At 43.3% G+C, this 22,165-nt stretch overlaps 1 protein-coding gene across 3 annotated transcripts in view; it reads left to right on the top strand.

Annotated features, from left to right (window-relative positions):
- The first annotated feature begins 8,511 nt into the window (after positions 1–8,511).
- The window catches only part of ZFHX4 (zinc finger homeobox 4), a 186,909-nt gene continuing 173,255 nt past the window's right edge, over positions 8,512–22,165 (top strand). For all 3 annotated transcript variants that reach the window (XM_066378854.1, XM_066378856.1, XM_066378853.1), the window contains exon 1: positions 8,512–8,790. The gene's annotated coding sequence lies outside the window, so the exon portion shown is untranslated. The remainder of the gene's footprint in view (positions 8,791–22,165) is intronic.

Raw genomic sequence — 22,165 nt, 5'->3', positions numbered from 1 at the left:
TGCCAGGCCCTGACATTTGGTTCTGAGGCTGCTATGACTTGGTTCAATCCCCTCTGGGCACAAGGCATCTTTAGTTCACAATATTTAGGGTTTTGGCAACTTTGAGCTTGAAACTGTCTTCTGCAGTAATCCCTGTCCTATATGTGTCCCCCCCCCCCCACCTACTAGAGGATTTAGGGCCAGGGTATGAACTGGGTGGTGCCAGACGGTGGGGGTTGACAGCTGCTGTCCACCCCCAGACTGTGTACCTGAGCTAGTGGCCTCTCTACTCCTCTGCCCAGCCCACTCCTGTCTGCAGCGCTGCTGCGGTCACGCCAGCCGGTGATTTGATAGGCTTGTCGGGTTGCCATGGTGTTGACTTCTTGCCTCTGAGGAGCTGCCCAATGACTGGAGGTCTGGGATTAAAGCGGGAAGAGGCAGCGGCCACAGCGAATTTCAGAGGCAGCTGCAGCAGCAAGAAACCAGAAGCCAGAGGACGAGGTCTTCAGACCGCGCGCCCCTTCCGCGGCCGGGGCCGAAGTGAGGGGTGGGGGGAGCGGTAGGGGGAGGTGGGAATGCTGACCACAGGATGCCAGAGGAATAACTCCTAAGCGATCTGGACGCACTAGGAGGAGAAACTGCCAGAATTCGTTATTATTCACACAAAACATGACTGGGGCAAGAGGTGGGACTGGGAGGAAAGGGTGTTAAAAAGGACTTTGGTGGGCGATACACTTTCCCCCACGCCCCACCCTTTATTGGGTCAAGGAAGTACTTTGGCAAATAAAAAGGCGCTACCTGGGGAATTTTAGATTCCAGAAACTAACTTACTCCGAGAAGATAAAGTGCAATTAGACGGCACCCGAGTAGATAGATGGAAGTCGTTGGCTGGGAGGCGGCTGGCGGCGCAGGGGTGCGTGCGCGCAGCCCCGACGGAAACTGTAAACCGCGCAAGGAAAGGGAAAGAACCGCTTCTGTTATAAATTAGTAGGTAGGTGAAGGTTACGCAAAGAAGAAAAGGGAAAGTAAAGCTGTTAAAAGAATACACAAAAACCCCAGGGACTTCAACTCGAAATCCACCCCCTCCCGCCCCAATCCAAGGGGAGGAGGAGAAGGAGGCAAGAGCGCGTTGTGGTGCGAGGGGAACTCTCTGGAATGTTTGGAGGACAGGATAGCAGTGCGCGGGGAAGAGGACTCGGGTGCTAAAGAAAAGGCAGGACAGAGTCATGGGGGAGGGGCCGGTAGGAAGGACTCGGCGATTCACCGAGAAGACTTAGAAATCCCGAAGATTGCGATTCCAATCGCAGGCAAAGAAGTACGGAAGCTCAGACCTGTAGCAGAAAAGAAAGAAGAAAGGACAAGAGTCATTAAGGAAGGAGGAAGAACAAGGTGTGTGCTGCCGAGGGAGGGCGTGGGAAGGCAGCCACTGGAAGGAGCCACTGCCGGGACCTAGGGCCACAGGGGCCGCGATGGGAGCGACTTCCGCGGTGGATGAGAGCGCCGCGGGCAGCACCCCGAGCTAGACACCAGGTGCCGTGCAGCCCGCGCCTGGCTCGGGTCGACGCGGAGACTTTTCTGGCAAGAAGAGGGGCTCCTGGTTCAGCCTGCGGGTCCACCGCGAGTCCCAAACACACGCCTCACTACTCTACAGCCACTTTCATTAATTTTCTTTAACAAATAAATATAATGCCCGTTACAGCAACACGTACTCTTGCTGCAGCTACAATGCCTTGAGCTCTGATGGCTGTATTTCTTCGGACAGCAGTTTTTCTATCTCCAAATAAATTGTTACCCTTCACTTAAAAGATCAGACTGTGATCACATTCAGATTTGGAGACTCGATTCCTCGTCCTCCCTCCTCACACCCCCCATAAAGTGGGAATCACCTTTTAGAATAAGAAGAGAGGTCCAGACACAAGTTTGTAAACCTGGTAGGGCGCCCTGACATTTGCATATTAATTTTGCTGATAAGAAGTAACTCAATTTAGAAGGAAGAGGCTAGTAAAGAAACTGACTCGTTTGCAACTGCAAAGAAATTAACACGAGTCCGACAGCCACACCTAACTTAATCCCCTTGAGTGCCTCTAAGAAATATTTCTTTAAAAATAAAGTATTTATTTTAAAGTAGCCCCCCTTCGAGAGCAGTTTCTGTCCGAGGTTCTTCCATACATGTCAAAGGGTTGTTGAATTATTCATTATTGTAATTACTATCATCATTGTCATTATCCCTTTCCATGTGGAAATAATTTTATTATCGTAATTTGATATCTGAAGAATTTCCTGTTAGTCGTTTGATAATCATTTTTTTCTGTTGAAAAGAAAAGTTTTGCTTATAAATGAGATAGAGAAAATGTTTTAAATGCTTTGATGTTTGCTATAGATTTCCGTTTATCTAATCGATCAGAATGCCAATAAAATCGATTAAAGGTTTAGTGTTTTACAAACAACCATTTTGTGCTTTTTTATTTTATGTTCAGGATGATTTTAATAAAGCTAATGCTTACCTTGAGTATACTCTCCTTTAAAAAAGAAAAAAACCTTTATCGTTTTTCCTTTTATTAGAAACTGCCACTTAAAGTTATTCTAATAGGAAAATAAAAATATATAAGCAATGGTTGCAATGGCTTAAATTTCATTCTCTTGTTGCTCGAGGTATTTAAATAAAGCTCTTTAAAATATTGGTGAATTATATGTGATCATCCAGTGATTGCGGAATATTAAATTAAACTTAGATAAATCCGCATTGAAGGAGGCAGCACCCAATCCTGAATTTATTTCCCATTTTCTCTAACAGCATCACTGCGCTCCTCTCTTTGCAATGACAGTGTGCCAAATCTGGGCATTTTGAAAACATTTTCCATATGCTTTAACAGGGGACTGATAGACAAAGAAGAAAAGAAGATGTGCTTTTTCTTCTGAGGTACATTTTCTTTAATCTTTTTCTCTTAGACTTTCATGAGAATCATTTGCAAGCAAAAGTTTGAAAATCATTTCATTTCTTTTCTTTTGCTTTCACTTTTTTTTTTTTGCCTATCTTGTAATTTATTCCTGAAATAGAGTTTTGGTTACAATTTAATGTAAAGCTATCATTTCTATACCTTGGCACACAATATTTGTTTCAAAATCTTTGATTCATTTAGTTCCTCCTAAACTGCGCTTTGTAATTAAGGATGAATTTAATTATACATTTTATAACATAACGGATGGGCTGTTTGCTGTGGGATTTAATGGTGTTGTTATATCTAACACTTAGGGTCACTGCATACTGAAGTGGTGGCTTTTCTTCAACTATAGAGGTCTGCACTTTTGTCTTGGAAATGTGAATGTTTTAAAATAATTCTATTTGGTGACCAGAATTTAGGGTATTGTTTATACAGCATTCCATTGACTAGATATAGATGTTTTAGGTTTTAAAAGATCACAACTTTATTTTCTCTTCAATGTAATCACTGTTACTCTTTCTTTCTCCCCCTCCCAACCCCCACCTGTCTGTCTTTTCCCATCTGCATGGTTGTCTCTTAGAGCTCTTCTCCAGACGGAAAGCAAAATGTTGGTTGGATACTCTAGCTAGAAATATCTCCTTGTATTTTGAGAAGGGTTGGATCCCAGGTTTGGCTGGTGTGAATGTGTCTGTGTGCTGGGGGGGGTGGGGGGGGTGAAGGGTGCTGTGTTGATCAAGAGTTCTTATTAATTTGCATAGGAGCTGTGGAAGTGCTTGTGAACACTCCTGCCTGACTTTGTTTATAAACACTGGGCTGGTTGCCTAGAGGGAAAGGAGGTCACAGCGCTGTCTGAGCCCTGACCTCTGAAAGGCCAGAGGGCGTCTGACTTTTCTCTTTTCCCTCTTCACCCGTCCCTTCTCCCCTCCCTTAATTCCCTCCTCATACTCTCTAGAACTCCTCCTCCTCCCCTTCCTTACCTTACCTGTGTCTAACTTTACATAATGACCCCCCCCCCCCCACACACACACACACACAGAAAAACAGGTCAAACGTCCAGGAAGAAAAAAAAGGCAAAACTGATTTCCTTTAAAGTTAAAGCAAACAAATAGGCTATAGGAAGAGAGAAATATAGGAGGATGAGGAAGCACAGAGAGAGAGAGACCCGGGAGGAGGAGGAGGGGGACATTTTTAAGATAAAAAAAAAAAAAAAAAAAAAAAAAAACCCACAAAGGAGATAGAGCCAGGTTGGGGGAGGGGAGGAAGTCCGCGATGGCGGGTTTGACTGCCCACCAACTACACACACGCATACACTCTCCAAATGTCTTTTCTTTCTGAATTTCATTTCACCCAGCTCACTCTCACCATCAAAGTGAGTGTCCACTCTGGATGTTAGATCTTATTTGAAATACCCACTTTTCTTAGTTCTTAGGAAAATGTACCTTTTTTCCCTAGAGTAATGAAATCTGGCTCTCTCCCAGACGATTTCTTGAATTATTTCATTGTAAATACAATGCGTTTGTGACGCCTTCCCAGAGAAGCCCTGCTCTTTCTTATTCACTGTCAACTTCACGTCTCCCCCTTACAAACATTCGTGCCCCCCTCCACCGTATAACCTCCCCACTCACACACAAAAAATGAAGGACCTTGGTATCAAGTGGAAGGGTGTTTTGGAAAGGAGTTACTGAGTTAAACAAAAATGTTAGTTAACACACTGCCTTTGTTAAATAGCCCCCGGGTGGAGAAGACTCAACAAAAAGAGGGAAGGGGCGGAGGGACCGAGGCTCAGAAAGTGTCTGTGGTGATGTAAAGGGTTCCTAATGCTGAAACCTTGTAATACCTTGTTTCAAACTGAGCACATCTGTAGACCCCGGAAGCGCGGTCACAAGGCTGGGAACCTTTTACCCCCGGGCTGGGGTTGGTCTGGAGCTGGCAGCACGTGGAGACAGGGGGCTGGGGTATTTCTCAGTGAACTGGGGAGCAGGCAGACAGCTGAAGCCTCAGGAAACCGATTGCAAAACCCAGAGTGTCCGCGGCAGAGATTTGGGAAATAAAATGCGCCGAGGAAAAGTCTGGAAGTGGAAATTACCTTTTGTCTCAATGTTAATTACTCCTTGCTTCCAACACTCAACACCTAACCACCTGGTGTCCCTTTTGGGTTCTCGCCTAACTCGGCGCTCGGTGCAGGGTCCGACAGCTTCAGAGTGGGCTTGGCTCGGCTGGGGAAGCCCTGGAAAGTGCAGAGGAGGGTCTAGAGAAAGTTCTCGGTGCCGCAGGGACGCCTCTGTTCGTTTCACTTTGAAATAAAAAGTAGCCCAACGTTTTGGGAGGGAGACGGCGGGTTCGCGCAGAGTTTAGGGACAGCGGAATGGGGAGGAGGGACAGGGTCAAAGGTTGATGGCAAGAGGTCCGCAGGGACCGGAGAGGAGCAGCTGGGTTTCCCGAAGCGAGGGGCCGCGGCGCAGCCGGGTCGAGCCGGGTGGATCGCGCCCGTGTCCCGGAGCAGCCCGCAGACTAGGCTCGGGCTCGCCCGCCTCGCCGCGCCCCTGCCCGCGGCGTCGTGCTCCGCGCCTCCGGGCCTGCCCGCGCTGCCCTGCCCGGGGCCCCGGCTCCCTCCCCGCGCGGGCGCGCTCCCGGGCCGAGCCCTGGAGGAAACTCTTGACTCAGGGCTAGTCCCTCTCTGCCCCTTCCGCTCAGCCCATTAACCCTGACCCTCACCCCAGCTTCTCTTCTTAAGAAAGAGGGGAAAGAGGACCAGAAAGAGATGATTAAAAAGAAAGCACACATACGCTAGGAGGGTAAGACTCGCTAGCAGAAGGGATTGCAAAAGTGGGCGCCTCTCTTACAAATCCTCCTTTTGTTTTCTTACTTAGAATTCAATAACCGCTGCCCCCCCCCATACACACAGCTGTATTTTTCAATAAGAGAGGGGGAGGGGGCGTAGAGGAGAAATAGCCACCAAATTTTTAAAATGGTTTTCCTGATTTGACGTTTGGTGTTTTGACATTAATGACATTAATGTTATTGATGATGTTTCAAGGAGAAAAAGGCAAAAGAAATAAAGGAGAACTTGAAAACGAAATGATCATCATTTCCCCCTTCTTCCTTGCCAGAAATAGACCCCTTTCTTCACCTGAGCCTGAAACAGACTTATTGTTCTCAGGTGTTTCCTTCACCACACGCATTTACCCGTCTGAAATCGCAGGAAATGGTTTTTCCATCAGTGGGCTTGTACATGGAGCCCTCTCCCGCAAAGGGCTTGATCTTTTCTGATTTGAACCTGAAAGTTTCCCTGCCTTCATTTCCCCTCTGTCTCTTTAAAGAGCCCCACCCCCTCCCCATACACACACCTCAAATAGTTTTTTAAAACCAGAATTTTTGCTCTCTAGGGTGTTTTTCAGTAAACAGTAACGCTACATAAACACCTTCTTTACTTGCAAGTTACAGAAAATTTAAATTTTACCCTCGTGGGCATGTATGTTTCTGAAGGCACATGGATAAAGCCCAGTGAGATACAATCAGACACTGCGACACACAGTGACACAGCTGCCATGTAAAAGTGGGGCTGTAAACAAAGTAACTTAAAAATCTGAGAAAGCTGTCCAGTCTGAGCAGATTTCTTCCTAACAGGTTTGAGATGCAATGAAGTCTTTGGAGACACCGGCACTTTGCTTTCTGCTAACATTTAGTAGCCATGGTTCTAAGGTGCTGCTGGAACCTCCACAGACTCCAGATCCTAAGGTGGTGCTCTTCTTTTTCTCTTAATAAAGACCATATCTGGGTTTTATTCTCTTCTCCAAGCCTCTGGACTTGTATTGGAACCTCAGCCAGATGCCATAGGTGACCAGCTGCCCGGGGCCTGGGTCTGCTCTATCCAGGACTCTGCTTTGTTCTGTTGGGGTTTTAAGCCCATTTGCATCAGTCTTAGGATTTTCTAAATGTTTCCCTGATAATGCAAGGTTTCAGGCCAGAAAGGTGCAGGTTTGAGCCTCTGTTGTTGCTAGTGCTGGTGCGATAAACCTTTCTGGTGGTATCTGGTAGATGTGGTGCTTAAGGCCTAAGACAAGGTTTTGAAGCAGATCCTGGAGATTCAGAACTTCAAAGGCCTGTCAACTTAAGCGCAGCTGATGCCTCACCTGTCCAGGAAGCTGGACACTGCAAGTATTTCCTGTTTTTAGCTTGTTTGATTTGTTCCTCACACCCTCTGTAGAATTCTTATTTTTGAAATATTGCATAGGTGGTGTGTCTCCTTGTGACCTGCAGTGGTGTTGCAGTGTATCAAGATGCTATCTGAGTAGCAATGGCTATATATATATATATATATATATATATATATATATATGCAGCAGGGGGTATTTAAAAGTATGTCTATTCCTAGTTTTAGTTAATTATCTTTTAATGAAAGTGTCACTCATATTCACGTTTGTAATATTGGAAAGAGATAATTAGATTTTCAAATGAGAATCAGCCACCTTAAATTTTGCACCAGAAAATACCAAGTATATTTCATTCTAATGAGATCTGTAGTGGGGTTTTAAAATTCATCATAATGTGCTTCAAGAAAGATAATTCAATAGACTCGCAAGATGAAAGGTTTTGTCCTAAGTCTTCTTAAAGCCATTATGTTGAACTTACGCAATTCTGATAAAATATTCAAAAATATTATGTAAAGGCTAGAACCGTACTTTCACTATCACCCTTGCGATCATCACTTCTTCTCATTAGAAAGTTTACTTTGACTAAACTAACCGTTTCCGTCTTCCCTGCCCTGGATTTTCTCTCCTGCGTGTGCAAGGGAAAGCTACGCGTTTAAATAGCGTGCCTACGAATGCAGAGTGCAATTCCTTCTGTGAAATAGGTTGGGCAGAGCGGTTCCGCACACAGCCAGGCACCCTTTATTTACATACATCTGCATATCAGCCCAGGCCCCCGCATTTCACTATTAACGTGCGTTCTTGTACATAGCAGAAGCCACTAGGCAAAGCAAACCTCTCCATTGCCCTAACTCACATTTCTCGTTAAAGCTCTCTAGTAAACAAATCTCTGGTCCGCTAATAATGACTTTGCCTCATTAAAATTAAAAAGAAAAAAAAAATCGAGTGGTTAAAGGGCACTGCTTTGGCGGTATTTAGGTTTGACCGCCCCCCCTCCTTGTTGAGTGTGAGTGTGTGTGTGTGTGTGTGTGTGTGTGTGTGTGTGTCTATGTGTCTAATGAAGTTTGGGAGTCGCGCGCGCTCAGGGGCGCGTGGGGTGCGAGCCCCGAGGTCCTGGTCCCTGCCCTCTCCGTGGTCGCCGCGTCCCGGGTTCCCGCAGCCGCCCTCCAAGCCCTGGAAGCCGCGAGGCTCCGGGCTGCTCCGAGTCCGGGCTGCGCGTCATTTGCAGTCTGGGGAATGTTGATCACCTCACTAATTACACCTCTCTCTCCCCCCTCTCCCTCTCCCTCTCCCTCGCTCTCCTCTCTCATTCCCAGAGTGCATATCGGGAATAGACACACAAAGACATGCGCACTCAACTTAATCAGCCATTTTTTTAAACAGGGCTAAAACGATAATAATTAGCAGAATAAAGACATATCGGATTTTCATTTCCTTTCCTCCTTTTCCCAACCCCTTCACAACCAAACAGCGAGACTGCGGTGGGCACATGCTTTAACTCCTCCCGGACCCCCGAGGACCGCTCCATGCCCCCCACTTTCTGCTCCAGCGTTTTTATTTTCACCCAATAAAGTTCGAGGATTATTTTTTTTATTTTTTTTTAATTTTTTTTTTTAATGAACCCTCTCGTTTTACTTGGATGTGATCAGCTGTAAGTAAAATAAAAGCAAAACAAAAAAGAGGCGAAGATCGCGTAGGAACTGCAGGGGAAATGGAAAGTAAGTTTTTTCTTTAACTTTTATTGAGTAGTTTGTGTTAAATTTAGGTCGAGTATCGATTATCTTTCCAGCCTGATCTTGCACAATCTTTGATATTTCGCTCGCTCTCTCTCCCTCTCCGCCTCTCTCTCTGCCCCCGGCTCGCTCGCTCCCGCTCACGTCCCCGCATCCCGACCATCCCTTCCGCTCTACGCCCCTTTTCTATCTCTTTCCCCCCTTTTTTTGGCTCGAGGATTTGCTCCGCGGAGGGAGGGAGGGGGCCCGAGGGGCCCGATTTCCCACTTTCTTCGGGGAGCTGCGTTTTTCGGGATTTAACTTTTGGATTCAGTGGTGGATTCCCACGTCTGGCGAGCAGTTGGATCTCCTTTTTCCTGTCTTTTCGGGTTCTGTCTGAAGCGCGAGCCCGGGCTTTCTGGCGGCGCGGAAGGCTGTCAGCTCGCGGCGGCGCGGGCACTGCCGGGTCCCCGCTCGCTCCGCGCGGAGGTCGCGATGCCCCTTCCAGCGCACCCATCCTCCGAAAGTTTGGCTGCCGGACGGTGGGGTCGGAGCCCCTCTCCCGGCTCCCCCACCCCCTACCCCTTATTCAGTCTGGATTTCTTCCTCCTCCTCCTGCCACCCCGCTTCCCTTCCTGGAGTGCTGCGAAGGGCTCCAGCGCCGGCCAGGCGGAGGCCCGGGTCCGCGCGCCCTGGGCTGAGGCTCCGGGAGGCCGGGGCGTGGGCCGGCCCCGGGCTTCGGGGAGACACTGCGCCGAGCGGCGGCGGCGGGCAGAGCCCGCGACTGCTACCGGGCGGGAGGGCAGCGGGGGGACTCGGGCGCCGACGCACGGAAGGCAGGTCCGTTAGGAGGCGGGATCGCCGGGCCTGGGGGCCAGGGACCCACCCGGACGCGGCCACCTCTCGGGGCTTGGGCTGCCGGGTGCCCGTTAGACCAGAGCATAGATGTCCGTGGCTCTGGGTCCAGAATCGTTCCCTTTCTTTTTGGCTGAGGGCAAGGTGTGTGTGTGTGTGTGTGTGTGTGTGTGTGTGTGTGTGTGTGTGTGTGTGTGTGTACGGGGGGGGCGGGGGGGGCTGTGGGAACCGATTTATTCCCCGCCCCCCCCAAATGGGTTCCAGGTCTGCAAACGAACTTCACCTCTCTCGCCTCTCCGGCATCAAGTGCGCCTTCCGGCCGACAGCCGCGCGAGGCACAGGGGCTGGAATGCGTCGGGTCTCGCCTGCCTTCTACTTCTGTCTCCGTCCCCCTCCCCCACTCTTTCTGCTCTTTTCTATTAGAAAAAAATAATAAAATTTCTCATGGATCATATAAAGTTTCTCAGCCGATGTCCAAGTTACAGAAGGCTCCCCATCCTGGCCCCCCTCCCCCCAGAAGACGGTGCGCTGGTGTGTATTTCTTTGTTACCTGCGGTCCGGGCTGGGGGCTCCTGTTGGCTCTCGGGCTGGAGTCCGGCCCGGAGACCAGGCTCCGGCGGCCGCCTTCGGCCGCGGCTCCTCACTTCCGCGCGGTTCCGGTGAGGTCTTAGCTACCGTTCGGTGAGACACCCTCCTTGTAGGTACCAAAGGTTCAGATCGCGCACACGCCCCCCCCCCCCAACGCCGACCCCTGCACACACACACACACACTCACACTCAACACACACTCACAGACTCACACGCTTTCTCTCTGCTCCCCCACCGCCAGCCCCCACCTTGGCTTTCCCCTCCCCCCTTCCAAAAAAAGCACACACACACAACAGCAACAACCCCCCTAAACCAAACAAAAACCCAAAGACAAGTTCACTGGCGGAAGATGGTGGATTGACACTGACTCAGACAGAGGCAGGTTCACCAGGAAATCTGGCGGTCCCGATTTCTGACAGTTGCATTTCCTCTCCTTGAGTCCTTACCGCCCCCCCCCCCGTCTTTTTTTTTTTTTTTTATTAACTCTGTTCCATGTTTAATCAAGGATCATGTAGATGGCAAAAGGAGAGACAGAGAGCAGAGAGAGGAGAGAGGAAGAGAGGGTGGAGAGAGAGACAAGAGACAGAAAGGTTTTTTTTTTTTTTATTATTATTGTGTTCTCCAGGATTTTCAGTGGCTTGATCTCTATAAACGTGGAGTGCTTAAAGCTCATATGTAGTATTATATTTTTAGTTGGTTGGATGGATGGAAGAGTCAGGGAGAGGCTGCGGCTGCCGCTGCCTTTTCGGGTGTTGCTTAGATTAAGGCTGAGACTTGGCTGCGATTGGGACGCGACAGTGACACGGGCATCGATCGCTTCCATTGAGAGCAGTGCAAAAACACAGCCCGGGTATGTAACACTCTCGGTGCCGTCAACACTTGTTTTACTTTATATTTACTGGTGAAACTGACAGAGCAGGCTCCGACTTTCTTTCTCTCTTTCCTTTTACCTCTTTTTCTCTTTTCTAACTGGAAGAGTAAAAAACAATTATGCATAGTTGTTGGAAAGGATGGTTTAAATACAACAGAAAGGAGATGTTTGCGATTATTTCACTACTTCTGTGACTGATTGTGTTTTAGAGTTTTTCTTCTCTTTAGAGGAGCATATTAAAGAAAATGAAAATTTTCCCTTTTCCCTCTTCTTCTTAAAAAAAATTCTTAAGGGAATATTTGGTAGTTTTCAACATTTGTGGTTTCAATCAGCAGGAAGGCACACAAAAATAAAAGATGGCTAGCCAGCTGTTTTAACCTCTTGCACCTGGCTTCAGTGTGGGGATCATAAGGTTTATAGTTATTTTTTAAATGGTTTTAATATTTATGGCAGTAACTGGGGAGAGAGCTTCATGGTGTGTTTATTCAATAGCTGGTTGCTTTTGGATTAAAAAAGTGATATTGAGGTGTTTTCATTTTTATGGCAATGAAGATACAGGCAATGAAATATGGGGGGAATACCATAAATCTGAAAAGTGAAATGTACCTAAGGAACAAAGAAAGGTCAGGTAAACCAGCTGTGTAAGTCAAAGCCATGGCACCAACTGTGAGGTCAGACAGGGAGAGTGGACTCTGGGTCTAGGAAATGAAAGTTGCCACTTGAAGTTAAAACCAAAGGAAAACCTATTCAGCTCTATTGTCATCTACTGCAGTTTTTTTTTGCAGATGAGCTCAAATCTGTTCATGAATTTTGAGCTAGTTGAATTATTTGAAAAGATGCTGCACCAGCAAGGAAAACAGAGGAGGCTGAGAAAAATCGCTGTTTAATATTGCAGAATTTACTGCTTCCATTCTGACCATGAACCTAAATTTACACAATGAAATTTGATTATCTTTAATAACAATATTAGATCCTGCCCTGGATGGATGAGAATTGAGGTGCTTTTGTTGATTGCAAGGGTTTAATGTTGCATTTCAGCATCTGATGTGGTTTGGCCTCCCTTCCATTAACTGGAAAACCCCTGAGGTTTTACAATTATTTCTTAAAGATAATACATTTAAGATTGCATTGGTAGGCTGAAGAAAAGTCATAAAGGCAAGAAGGGAGGCCCTTAATAACTCTTGAGATTCAGACATGTTCAGCAGTTAGATTGGCTCTGACTTCACCAAGGGTCGACAATGTGTCATTTCCACGAAGCCAAATTGCCCTCTGCCTATATGATATTAATGTGCAAATCAATATTTCAGGGATTAAATTTCCCTTCTTCATTTTTTATGGTTTCTACCTCAATAAGTCTCAAGTCTATTAGAAGAGCCTGGATGATTTAAAATCTTTCACTGCAGAATGGCTTGTTGTAGTCTTGTTTCACAGACCATTTTAGGATTTGGGTTATAAAGACTAAGGGCACCCTAAAGAAGTTGGGAGGCAGGCTCGGTGGCAAAAAGCCCTTATTTGATTAAGAGCTGAGAGGTATTGGAAACATAATATATATGTTTCTGTTATACACACACACATACACACACACATACCAGCTGCTGCTGCTTTAAAAATATTATGTTAATCACCTATTGATTTATTTCAAAATCAATTGAAGTGCCTTTCTTATTAGTAATTTGTTCAGCATTCTTGAGGACTGTGTTAATTTTCTTAAAGACTAGGCGTGTAGCTGGCTGTGAAAGTATTTGGGAGGGATTTTCATTTAGCAGTATTTTCCTAAGAAATATTTCTAGACACCATTGTTTGTAAGAGTCCTCCTCGAGTATTGTCATCTGCATACATTGTTGTCATAGCTATCATGACACTTTGTGGCTGAATGACTGAGCTGCTATCTGTGAAAGGAGGCCTTCCATTCCTTTTACATTTATTTCTAGCACTCAGTAGGCACAATGTGTCTTTTAACCCTCTTGGAGAAATACAATCATGAAAGAAAAGATGTGATTTGGCTGGAAATAATACAAAGCAGAAATTTGGGAGGTCAAAATAAAAGATTGTGACTTTATCACATCATCTTGGGAAGGCCTACTGTCTATCATTTGGTGGTGTTTTATAGTCTGAAACCATCTGGACCAAGTTCCGCACAGCTGCATGAATTTCATATGTGATAGAACATTTTTTCCATTCAGTGTGAAATGTTCCTTCCTAAAAAACGTACACCAGACTCGCTTAATTTAGTCTGTTAAAAGAAATGCACATGAAAAAGGACAAAAGGCTCTTTAATCTCTGCAAGCTGTTTGTTTTTCTTCAAGATTCCTGTCTGTTTAGGTTTGAAAAGTCATGTTTATTGAGGAGATGATTCTGAGGTGTGACATTAAAATAATATATGATTTTTTGGACTGGTGGCCATGCTCCTGCTTCATTTGCAGAACTACTTTTTATGCCTGTCAAAACATAGAGTTAATCTATCCTTATTTACAATTAATCTCAATAAAATTAATGTTAACTATGCTTTATTCAGTGGCTTAAAATACCTAATTATATTCAATTAACTGCTGTCATAGTAATTAACATTGCTTAATTGCCTCTGCATATATTTATATAAAGCTCATTAGGTGCTGCTAGCTCCTTCTTCCTTCTCCACTTGCTATTTTTGCTGTTGTCTAATCATTCTCGTTTCCCAAGACTCAATACTGTTGGTGAGAGCAAATTCTTCCTTAACGTTTTCTTGAAATGAATGTCATTGCTTACCCATGAGAAGATAACTGGTTATGAGTCTTCAAAGACTAATCCATCCCCTCTGCTCCCTCTTCCCTTTTTCTTGGTCCCTAGCACACTCACCAAATATTTTTTGTCATTGTTGCTGGAAATATGAGAAGCCAGGTTAAGCTTTGTGCTTATAAATGAGGAGGCTTTCTGTGTCTGCCTAGGGGCTGTACCCACAGGCAGAGTTTTTTTTTTCTCCCTAAGACCATTCTAAGGGTTAAAGACTTGGCCAAGGTTCAAACTGAAAAGCACCCAGGGAAAGTGCTTGTGAATATGTACAAGTTTCATGTAATTAGTGCTTAATTATATTAACATATGCAAATTGTCAACTTAGGAGCTTGTTGGGCTGGCGAAGATCAGCTAGGCACAATTGCTGTATTGTTCTGAAACCATAATGGATTTCAAGTTGGATTGTGGAAACACATAACTAGCTATCTAATTTAACTCATACCATGGTGAAATTTCATTAGTCTCCATGGAGACTGGTTTAATTGTGCTGACTAATGTTCTGGGCTGCAGAATGTCCTAAAAAGAAAGCGTTGTTTGCCTAATCCACCTTACAATGACACTTGTTTGTACATGTTTCCCTTGTGTGAGAATTTGCATATGCAAATAAATAGTTGTGCTGCTCCATTTGTCATGGCTGTTCATTACCCATGAACAGGACATTGTTACTAAGCTGTTCCTGAGTCTCCCAAGATGGGATAGTGTCAACCAGTCCAACGACATTCTTTCATAATTTGTTTCTGATTAATAGACCAGAGTGAGTCTCACTCTCCGGGCATCTGCAAAGGGGAGGTCAGTTATGTCCCAGGAAAGAGTTTCTGCAGGAACTGAAGGACTCTGTCCTCTTAGGGTTATTCTCCTTTCTCCACCGACTGGTTAGCATCAGCATGTTTAGAATAATGTATTCTTGTTCTCAGAATGCCTCTACTAATATTCTTTAGTCTCCTAAAGCAAAAAGATAGGAAAAGACAGGAGATTCTGTTATAGGAATATTAATCCTGTTTTTGACAGAAAGGTAAACTGATATAATTGCTTTTCAGTTGGAGGAATGGGGGTTTATACAAGTGTGAAAGCATCGGAAAAGGATTAGCATTTTTTTGCATAATGAAAAGCTCTGTTGAATAGGGTCCTGAATGGCTGACTGGATAACTGAGATGAAAGGAAGATGAAAATGCAGTCTCCCCTTTCTTTACTCCTATGCTCTGCTCTCTCTAAAGTTATGTTTGTCCAGGACTTGAGAAAACAAGCAGGGGTTCGGGTTACAGCAACTTTAGAAGATGCCCTCAGTTTTCATCATCACGGGGAAGTAATATGTATGACAACAGCGTAGCTAGAGGATGATAAACAGAGGTTTGTGTGTTGAAGAGTTTTTAGAAACATGCTAGGCTGGTCACATATTGGCTATTGGGTGCCAGGAATCTCCAGCACTCCGTTGGCAAAAAAGTTATTTTAGAAAAGGCCAGTAGTTTGGTGTGGATACTTAATTCAGTTAATGATGGAATATATGGTAGCTCGCCCCCTCCATTGGCTACCCACCAGCTGTCTCTGCTGGCAGAACACCTCACTTGGGAAAGACTTGTGTATTCTGACTTGGGGCAATGGTTAATGTTGTAAGTTGCCTATCAGCTTTTGTGGCTGGGAGTGGATAGCACAAGATGATACAGTTATTTTCTTAGGATTTCATTCATCTCTAGTGTTGCCTCGTGGGTGTATTGTGTATTTCATTTAGAGAGAAGTCTTTTAAAAAGTGGCCAAGTACTGTATGTTCACTCTTGGAAACATCTGCAGGAGAGGTTTCTCTTGTCACTCCTTAGGTCTGTAATAGTTATCAGTTGACAACATGATCAGGGCTCTAAATGAGCTTTCTTTAGCCATAATTAGGACAGTTAAAATACCTTAAGTGTTAAGACACTTTGGAAGGTGGGAATTGGTTCTTTTGTACATATGTAAATCAAATGCAGGGTGGGTAATTATTTATGTGTATACATTTTAAATAAGCTCTTTCCGGTCTGGGGTCACCACAAATGAGCCATGGAAGCTCTGCCCCAGAGCTGGAGTAAAAGATTCTACCAGATATTACCCTTCCTTGTTTTGTTGTTAGGTTGTAGAACCCCGGTTCTCCTCATCACCTTAACGGTTCAGGGCTGCGGCGCTATTAAGATGGTTACATAGAAACTTGGGAAATCAGAAGTGTTTTCACGTAAATTAAAGTATAAGGGTTGCCTCTTGAGTACAGAATATTGTAAAGGAAAAGTGTTTGATCTTTGTTATATAAAGTCCCCAAAATTCTTTACTAGAGTCCTTTTAAAAATTTGTCAAGAAATTCTGGATTGTTTCAGAAAGTTTTATGGCTAAGTTTTATGATATGCTTGCAAAAAGTCTTAAAAGAACAAAAAAAATTCCACATGGAGGTTATTTTTTTTTTTTACATGTACAAGGGCTTATTAAGGTATTTCCATAAGAAAAATGTGTTAATTTAAAAAATAAATTCATTTATATTTTAAGACATTGTTAACCAAGCAGCATGTGTTGTGTCTGGCAGCTTTCCAGCCACCATGGAAGTGGATCACACATGGGTTAATGGTAGCTTATGTGATGTCTGCATTCTTAGGAAATGGGCAAAAGCCCAGGGTATTCCGATATCGAGATTTGAGGAATCAGACAGAAAGTAGAATATATGTTTATATGTGAGCAGATGGACACATGTGAGAACTAAGGGCACAATGGCTCTTGGCACTTGTTTTGGTTATCCCTGATAATATAACCAAGATCTTCATGGGCTCACAGCCTTTGATGGCTAAGGACAAAATGGTCTTTTAATGAGGGCTCAATGGCATTATTTTCTTGCATAAAGATTGTGCTCCTGTGATCTTGCTGGATTTGATGTTCTGTTAACTCCCTAGTGTCAGAGGTTCACAAGTTGCCTTGAAAGGTTGACATAGTTTCACGTTTGACATCCAGTCCTGTGTCCAGGAACGGCTGCTCACCACTCTCCTTCTCCTTTAAAGGTTTGTGAGTGATTTTTTTTTTTTTGCTATCTTGCCATTGTGAGGTACTTAGGAATGTGTGCACACAATTTCAAAATGGCTTTGACACTAACGTATTTGGCAAGCAGCTTATCTCTGATATAATTAGCCACTTTAACATTCTAGAGATTAAAAATACGTACATAAAATTTAAGAATTTGGGCAGCTTGACTTTGTTAATATGTCATAATGCCTTGACAGCCCCAGACAAGTCTTGGGGAGGTGTTTTAGTCATCCAGGTCAGGGGTCACACACTAGCATCATATATTTAGATGATTGATCATTTCTGATGTTTGCTTGTCCTGGGGATAGGACAGTAGGCAGCTGATAATTGCTGAATGGTACCCATTATAGCATGTACCTCTAAGGACAAACTCTGTAGGTCCCACTGTGTCCTAGCTATAAAACCAGAAAGTGTCTTACAAGTAATTACTCAGATCTAAATCATTTTAGTCAGGGATAACTGACTTTGGGGTTAAAATATGCATTTTATATCTGTCCATAAAATTCTGTTCCTTCACTGCTAAGAAGAAGAGAAATCCATAGCTTTAACCATGTTAAAATACAAAAACCTATGAGCTGGTGGGTGCCACCTGCTAACAACAAAACAAAATGAAAAAACTTTGTGAGAGGGAAGTCGGTGGAGAATCTTAAAATTTGCCTGCTTAGAAGAGTAAACTGAAGAAGCCATTCATTTCCTAGTCTTTCCACTAAACCTGAAAGGCTATTCATATGCAGTCTCTAAAATATGATTGTTTGTCTTTCCCTCCATATATTTAGGAATAATGCAATGGATACATAAAACTTTCTGAGCCACTAATTAATTAGGAATGAGTCATCTCTTTTGTATTAGTAGATGCAAAGTAGGAGTGTGTGTACAGACACACACACATGCACACACATACTTCTACCCTCTTTTTATGTTAGTGCCACTTCCCTCTTTAGATATATTCATAGGGGTAACCTGTCAAATCTTCCTTCTGTAGACTGAATTTCTTTTATTTTCTAAGGACTGGACAACATGGTCACAACAGAAGAGCAGGTATGGTTATAAAGTAACTGAAAACTTGCAAAAATGATAAAGCTGGAAACTGCCTTAGAACTTCAGTTCAACCAGCTCATTTGAAGTCGTGGCTATAGAATATAAGAGGTGGTTGTAGAGTTACCCAGCAAGGTAGGACAGTGTCTGCACAAGAACCCAGACATCCCAACTCTTGGAACAATGGTCATGCAACTACATTGGCTGCTCGGCAAAGAGTTTGTTACATGACTAAATGCGAGGGTGATGGAAATAGTGAGGAGAGGCAAAGGAAAATGTCAGAGATGAACCCCACAGGGGAACTCTCCCCTCTCAGAGAGTGAGGTCTCTTATTACTAAAAGGAGATAAGCAGAATCTGGATGGCCACTTAACACTGCCTGTAAACATATTTTTGCTTACATAGGAGGTTAGACGAGGTGCTTTGAATGGTCAAGAAGAGTCTATGATTCATAAAAGCACTGATGATCTCAGTGCCTTAAAATGCATTCTTAATAATGACGACCACAGTGTTAAGAAGAGTAAGTTTCTATTCCATATAATGACAGTGAGTGAAAACAATGAGGGCTGTGATGTTTTAGAGGCAACATGCTGTGCAGAAATAATAGCCCTTAGTTTTAAAACCGGACATTCTTTGATGCTCTTTACTTTGGATTCTTTTTCCCTTGTTAAATTAGTTTATTTTAACTTGAGTTTTAGATGTTTGACTATCTCCTCCATTTTTGGACAACTCAATACACCCAATAGCAATTGTGTTAGATCTATGAGACACCCGGTTCACTTCTTATTAGGGATGGTGACCCTCTCCAACTTGTTTAATCTTTCTGAGCCTCAGTTTTCTCTTTTCCTCAAAGTTATTGTAGATGTTACAGAAAACTAAAGTGTTGTGAACATTCAAGTAAGTGGATGTGACAGGGCTGGAGACTCTGTGTTCCCTTTCTCTTCATTTTCAATGGCTGTTTTTCATGTAATGCTCAAGCAAAGTACATTTGATTAAAGCAAATCTTCATGAACCTTTTGAGTAGGGATATCCCTCTCCCCACAAGGGAAGGAGCTAGGAATTGGGCAGCGGGTATACCGAAGAATGGGGCAATGTCTAATATCCTTCTTCTCATATTTTCGCATTAACAGATACCTCGATGGCTCTAGGCAGACAGTCCTCTATCTCATTATCTGCAACTACACCATCACACTTTGCTTTGGTTCTGAGGGGCTTCTAGATAGATGCTTAATGCATTTCTGGGTCTTTTATCTAAGAAGCATATTAGAACAGAAACTGTTTTTAAATAATTCAGACCTTAGTCTTATCCACTTGAACTCAAGATTCCAGGCTGTCCATTATATACAATAATAGAAGAGACACAAATCTTATTTTAGTCTTGAAGTTGACCCAGCCTGCTTGAGAGCCATTGAGTTAGAGGATTTCCCCCATCTGGATTAGATGACACAGAATACCTTTCTATATACTTGATATTATGATATTTTGATATGCCATGAAAGGAGTATAGCTACTGATACATGGTACCCTGTACATCAAAATTTATACCAACCTAGAGAAGAGATCCAGTTATTAATAATCCAGCAATATTATAGAACCCTTCAATTTTCTTGGGGGATTTTATAGCCAAGTTATGCACCTCTTCCTGGTTTATCTCATGGAGAAAATCATAGTCCTTTATCTTCTTACAGTAATGCATTATTCAGTGGGAGAATACTCAGATTCAAAGATTATGAGATTCATTATAAGGTTAATAAATTTATAAATACATTTTTTGGACATCTAAACAAAAAAATCAATTTCTATTATACTTCTTTTAAATTTATAATAATTTCCCATTGTGATATATATATGAGATATACATTTAAATTATTATTTATATTTTTATAGGAAATATAAGTGTATATTTGAAATGTATTTTCTGAGCTTTGAGTTTGATTTTTGCTTTACATTTCTATATGTTTGGTTCACAATCTTTGTTACAGTTTTTATTAAAAATAAAAATATGTGCTTGCCTATGTTCTGGTCATTTATAAGTGGCCCTGGACTTGACGGTTCATTGGAAGCATGTTTATTTAAGATAAAGTGTTCAATGAATACTGATAGGGTAAGGCTGTATTATATCAGAAGAAACCAATTAACATTTCAGCATTTTTTATGATATGCTTATTTAACTGTTTCCTCAAAAAGTTTCATCCTCCATGAGGGCAGCACTCACATCTGTTTAATCACTGTATTTATAGTGATGGACATTATTGGCCAGTCCTTGATAAATACCCTCAATAAATATCTATTGAATGAATTAAAAAAATAAATGATAGTTAATTAAAAACATAAATAGGAAACTTCAGTTTACTATAGTACTGGAATCTGCCTCTCCTCTTGCAATCTAGGTACTGATAAGAAATATACAACCTTAAAAACATCTGGGTCTGTCTTGGAAAATTCCATAGAAAAAAACTATCTTCCAGCACAATCTAAATGGGATTTTATAGTAGTACCATAGATTGTTGCAGTCAGAAGGGGTATAGAACAATTCCCTTGTTTAACCCATAAGGAAACTGAAGCTCAGAGAAATTCCTGGGAAATATCACATAACTACAGAGTGCAGCTGATGAGAGAGAGAGAGAGAGAGAGAATGTGTGTGTGTATTCCAATCATTCAACATTTTTCACCTTAGTTGGCTTAGCCCCTTACATACCCAAAGAGTCTATATTAGTAATAAGAGAATAATTTCTGTGATGTAGAAGATTTTTTTTTATTTGTGGAATCTTTCCCAGCAAAGCAAGATTTCAGCTGGTACAATGATGACCCTAGGACAGGCTGGATACTCTGGGATTGTAAAACCAAACTGCTAGAGACAGGATAAGAATTGCCTGAAAAGTGAAAAGGGAGAAGGGGGTGCGCGGGTAGTTGTTGGACTGAAGCGGGGTGCCAATGAGGAATCATTGTGGTTTGTGCGATGTTGCTGGTCATAGAAGCCTGTTTAAGTGCTCACTGTCAACAAGGAAATCGTGGTCCGCACTTAAAGTGGCTCACCTCTGATTTATTCATAAACCTCACACGAGCACTTGGCTTTGTTCTTACTCTAGTAAAGGGGGACGGATGCCAATAAGAGCAGGAATAAAGAGCTCCTTGCATGGTCCAACAGTGAATAGCACTTTACTCAAAGCCTGACCTCTTCTCCCGAGGTCTGTTATGCTACAGTGGACTCCGATGGGCTGTGTGTCCTCGGATGAATTGACAGAAGAGGTTATAACAAGTGTCTCCTCTGTCAACTCTGTAGTATACATAACAAGATCTGTGGAGCTGGAACCTGGGTTCTCACTTCACCTGAAGGTGGGGTTTATGCCAGATGGAAAGCCTCCCCTCTCCCGTCCTTTGAAGCTTGAAGAATTTCACGTTTAACACCAGTTGGAAAAGTGTTACTACTTTCTAATGGAGGAAAACAGTGATCTTGGAGTCAAATGGGTGTTGACAATCCCTCCACTAGAATGGATTTAGAGAGATTTAATAATATAGGAAATTAAGGGCTTGAGAATAAAATCTGCACCACCCTGAGGTAGAAACAAAGAAATGGGCCAGTGATGGTTTAGCCATATTTATCCTAGGTGATTTATTTGTGCTACCTCACAAATTCTGCACTGCTCTGGCTGCCTGCTCATGGTGAGAGGAAGGGACCTTTAAGAGACAGTCAGCTGGCTGGCTCTCAGTGGGGCAGAGGTTGAGTAGAGTTACTTAAATCCCAAGAGCAACATTCAGTGAATGCGAGGCTTTTTTTTTTTTTCCCTTCCCCTGATCCTATCCACTCTGGCTTCCCTTTTCTCCTTTTGATTAAGTTGGTCTCTTACAACTTAAAGTGCATATATTTACACAAAAATTTCTTCAAATTTTCACAACACATTAACACAGAAGAGCCATATTAGCAGAGGGTGATGAGAGTTGATGATATATCTTTAGATAAAGCCATCCTCCTGTGCAGTCACATCAGAGCCATCAGCTCATTTGTCATGGCTGAAGTGAAAATGTCAGGACCAATGAGGGTAGGAGTGCTGAAGGGGGTGAAAGGGCTTCTGGAGGGAGACATTTTTGTGCTGGGAGTTGGCCATGGCTTAGGTTTAGCTCTAGGGAGACACTAGGATTAGCCACTGTTGTATACAAATCCTAAGCATAACAGTTAGTTGGGAAAGTGGAGAGGTGGAAGTCATGAGGATGGGTGCATTTCTGGAGACCTGCTCTA

Source organism: Saccopteryx leptura, chromosome 3 (genome assembly GCF_036850995.1).
Source record: "Saccopteryx leptura isolate mSacLep1 chromosome 3, mSacLep1_pri_phased_curated, whole genome shotgun sequence".
Classification (NCBI taxonomy): Eukaryota; Metazoa; Chordata; class Mammalia; order Chiroptera; family Emballonuridae; genus Saccopteryx; species Saccopteryx leptura.
The sequence above is the reverse complement of the archived record's forward strand: the minus strand, read 5'-3'. Positions and strand labels throughout refer to the sequence as shown.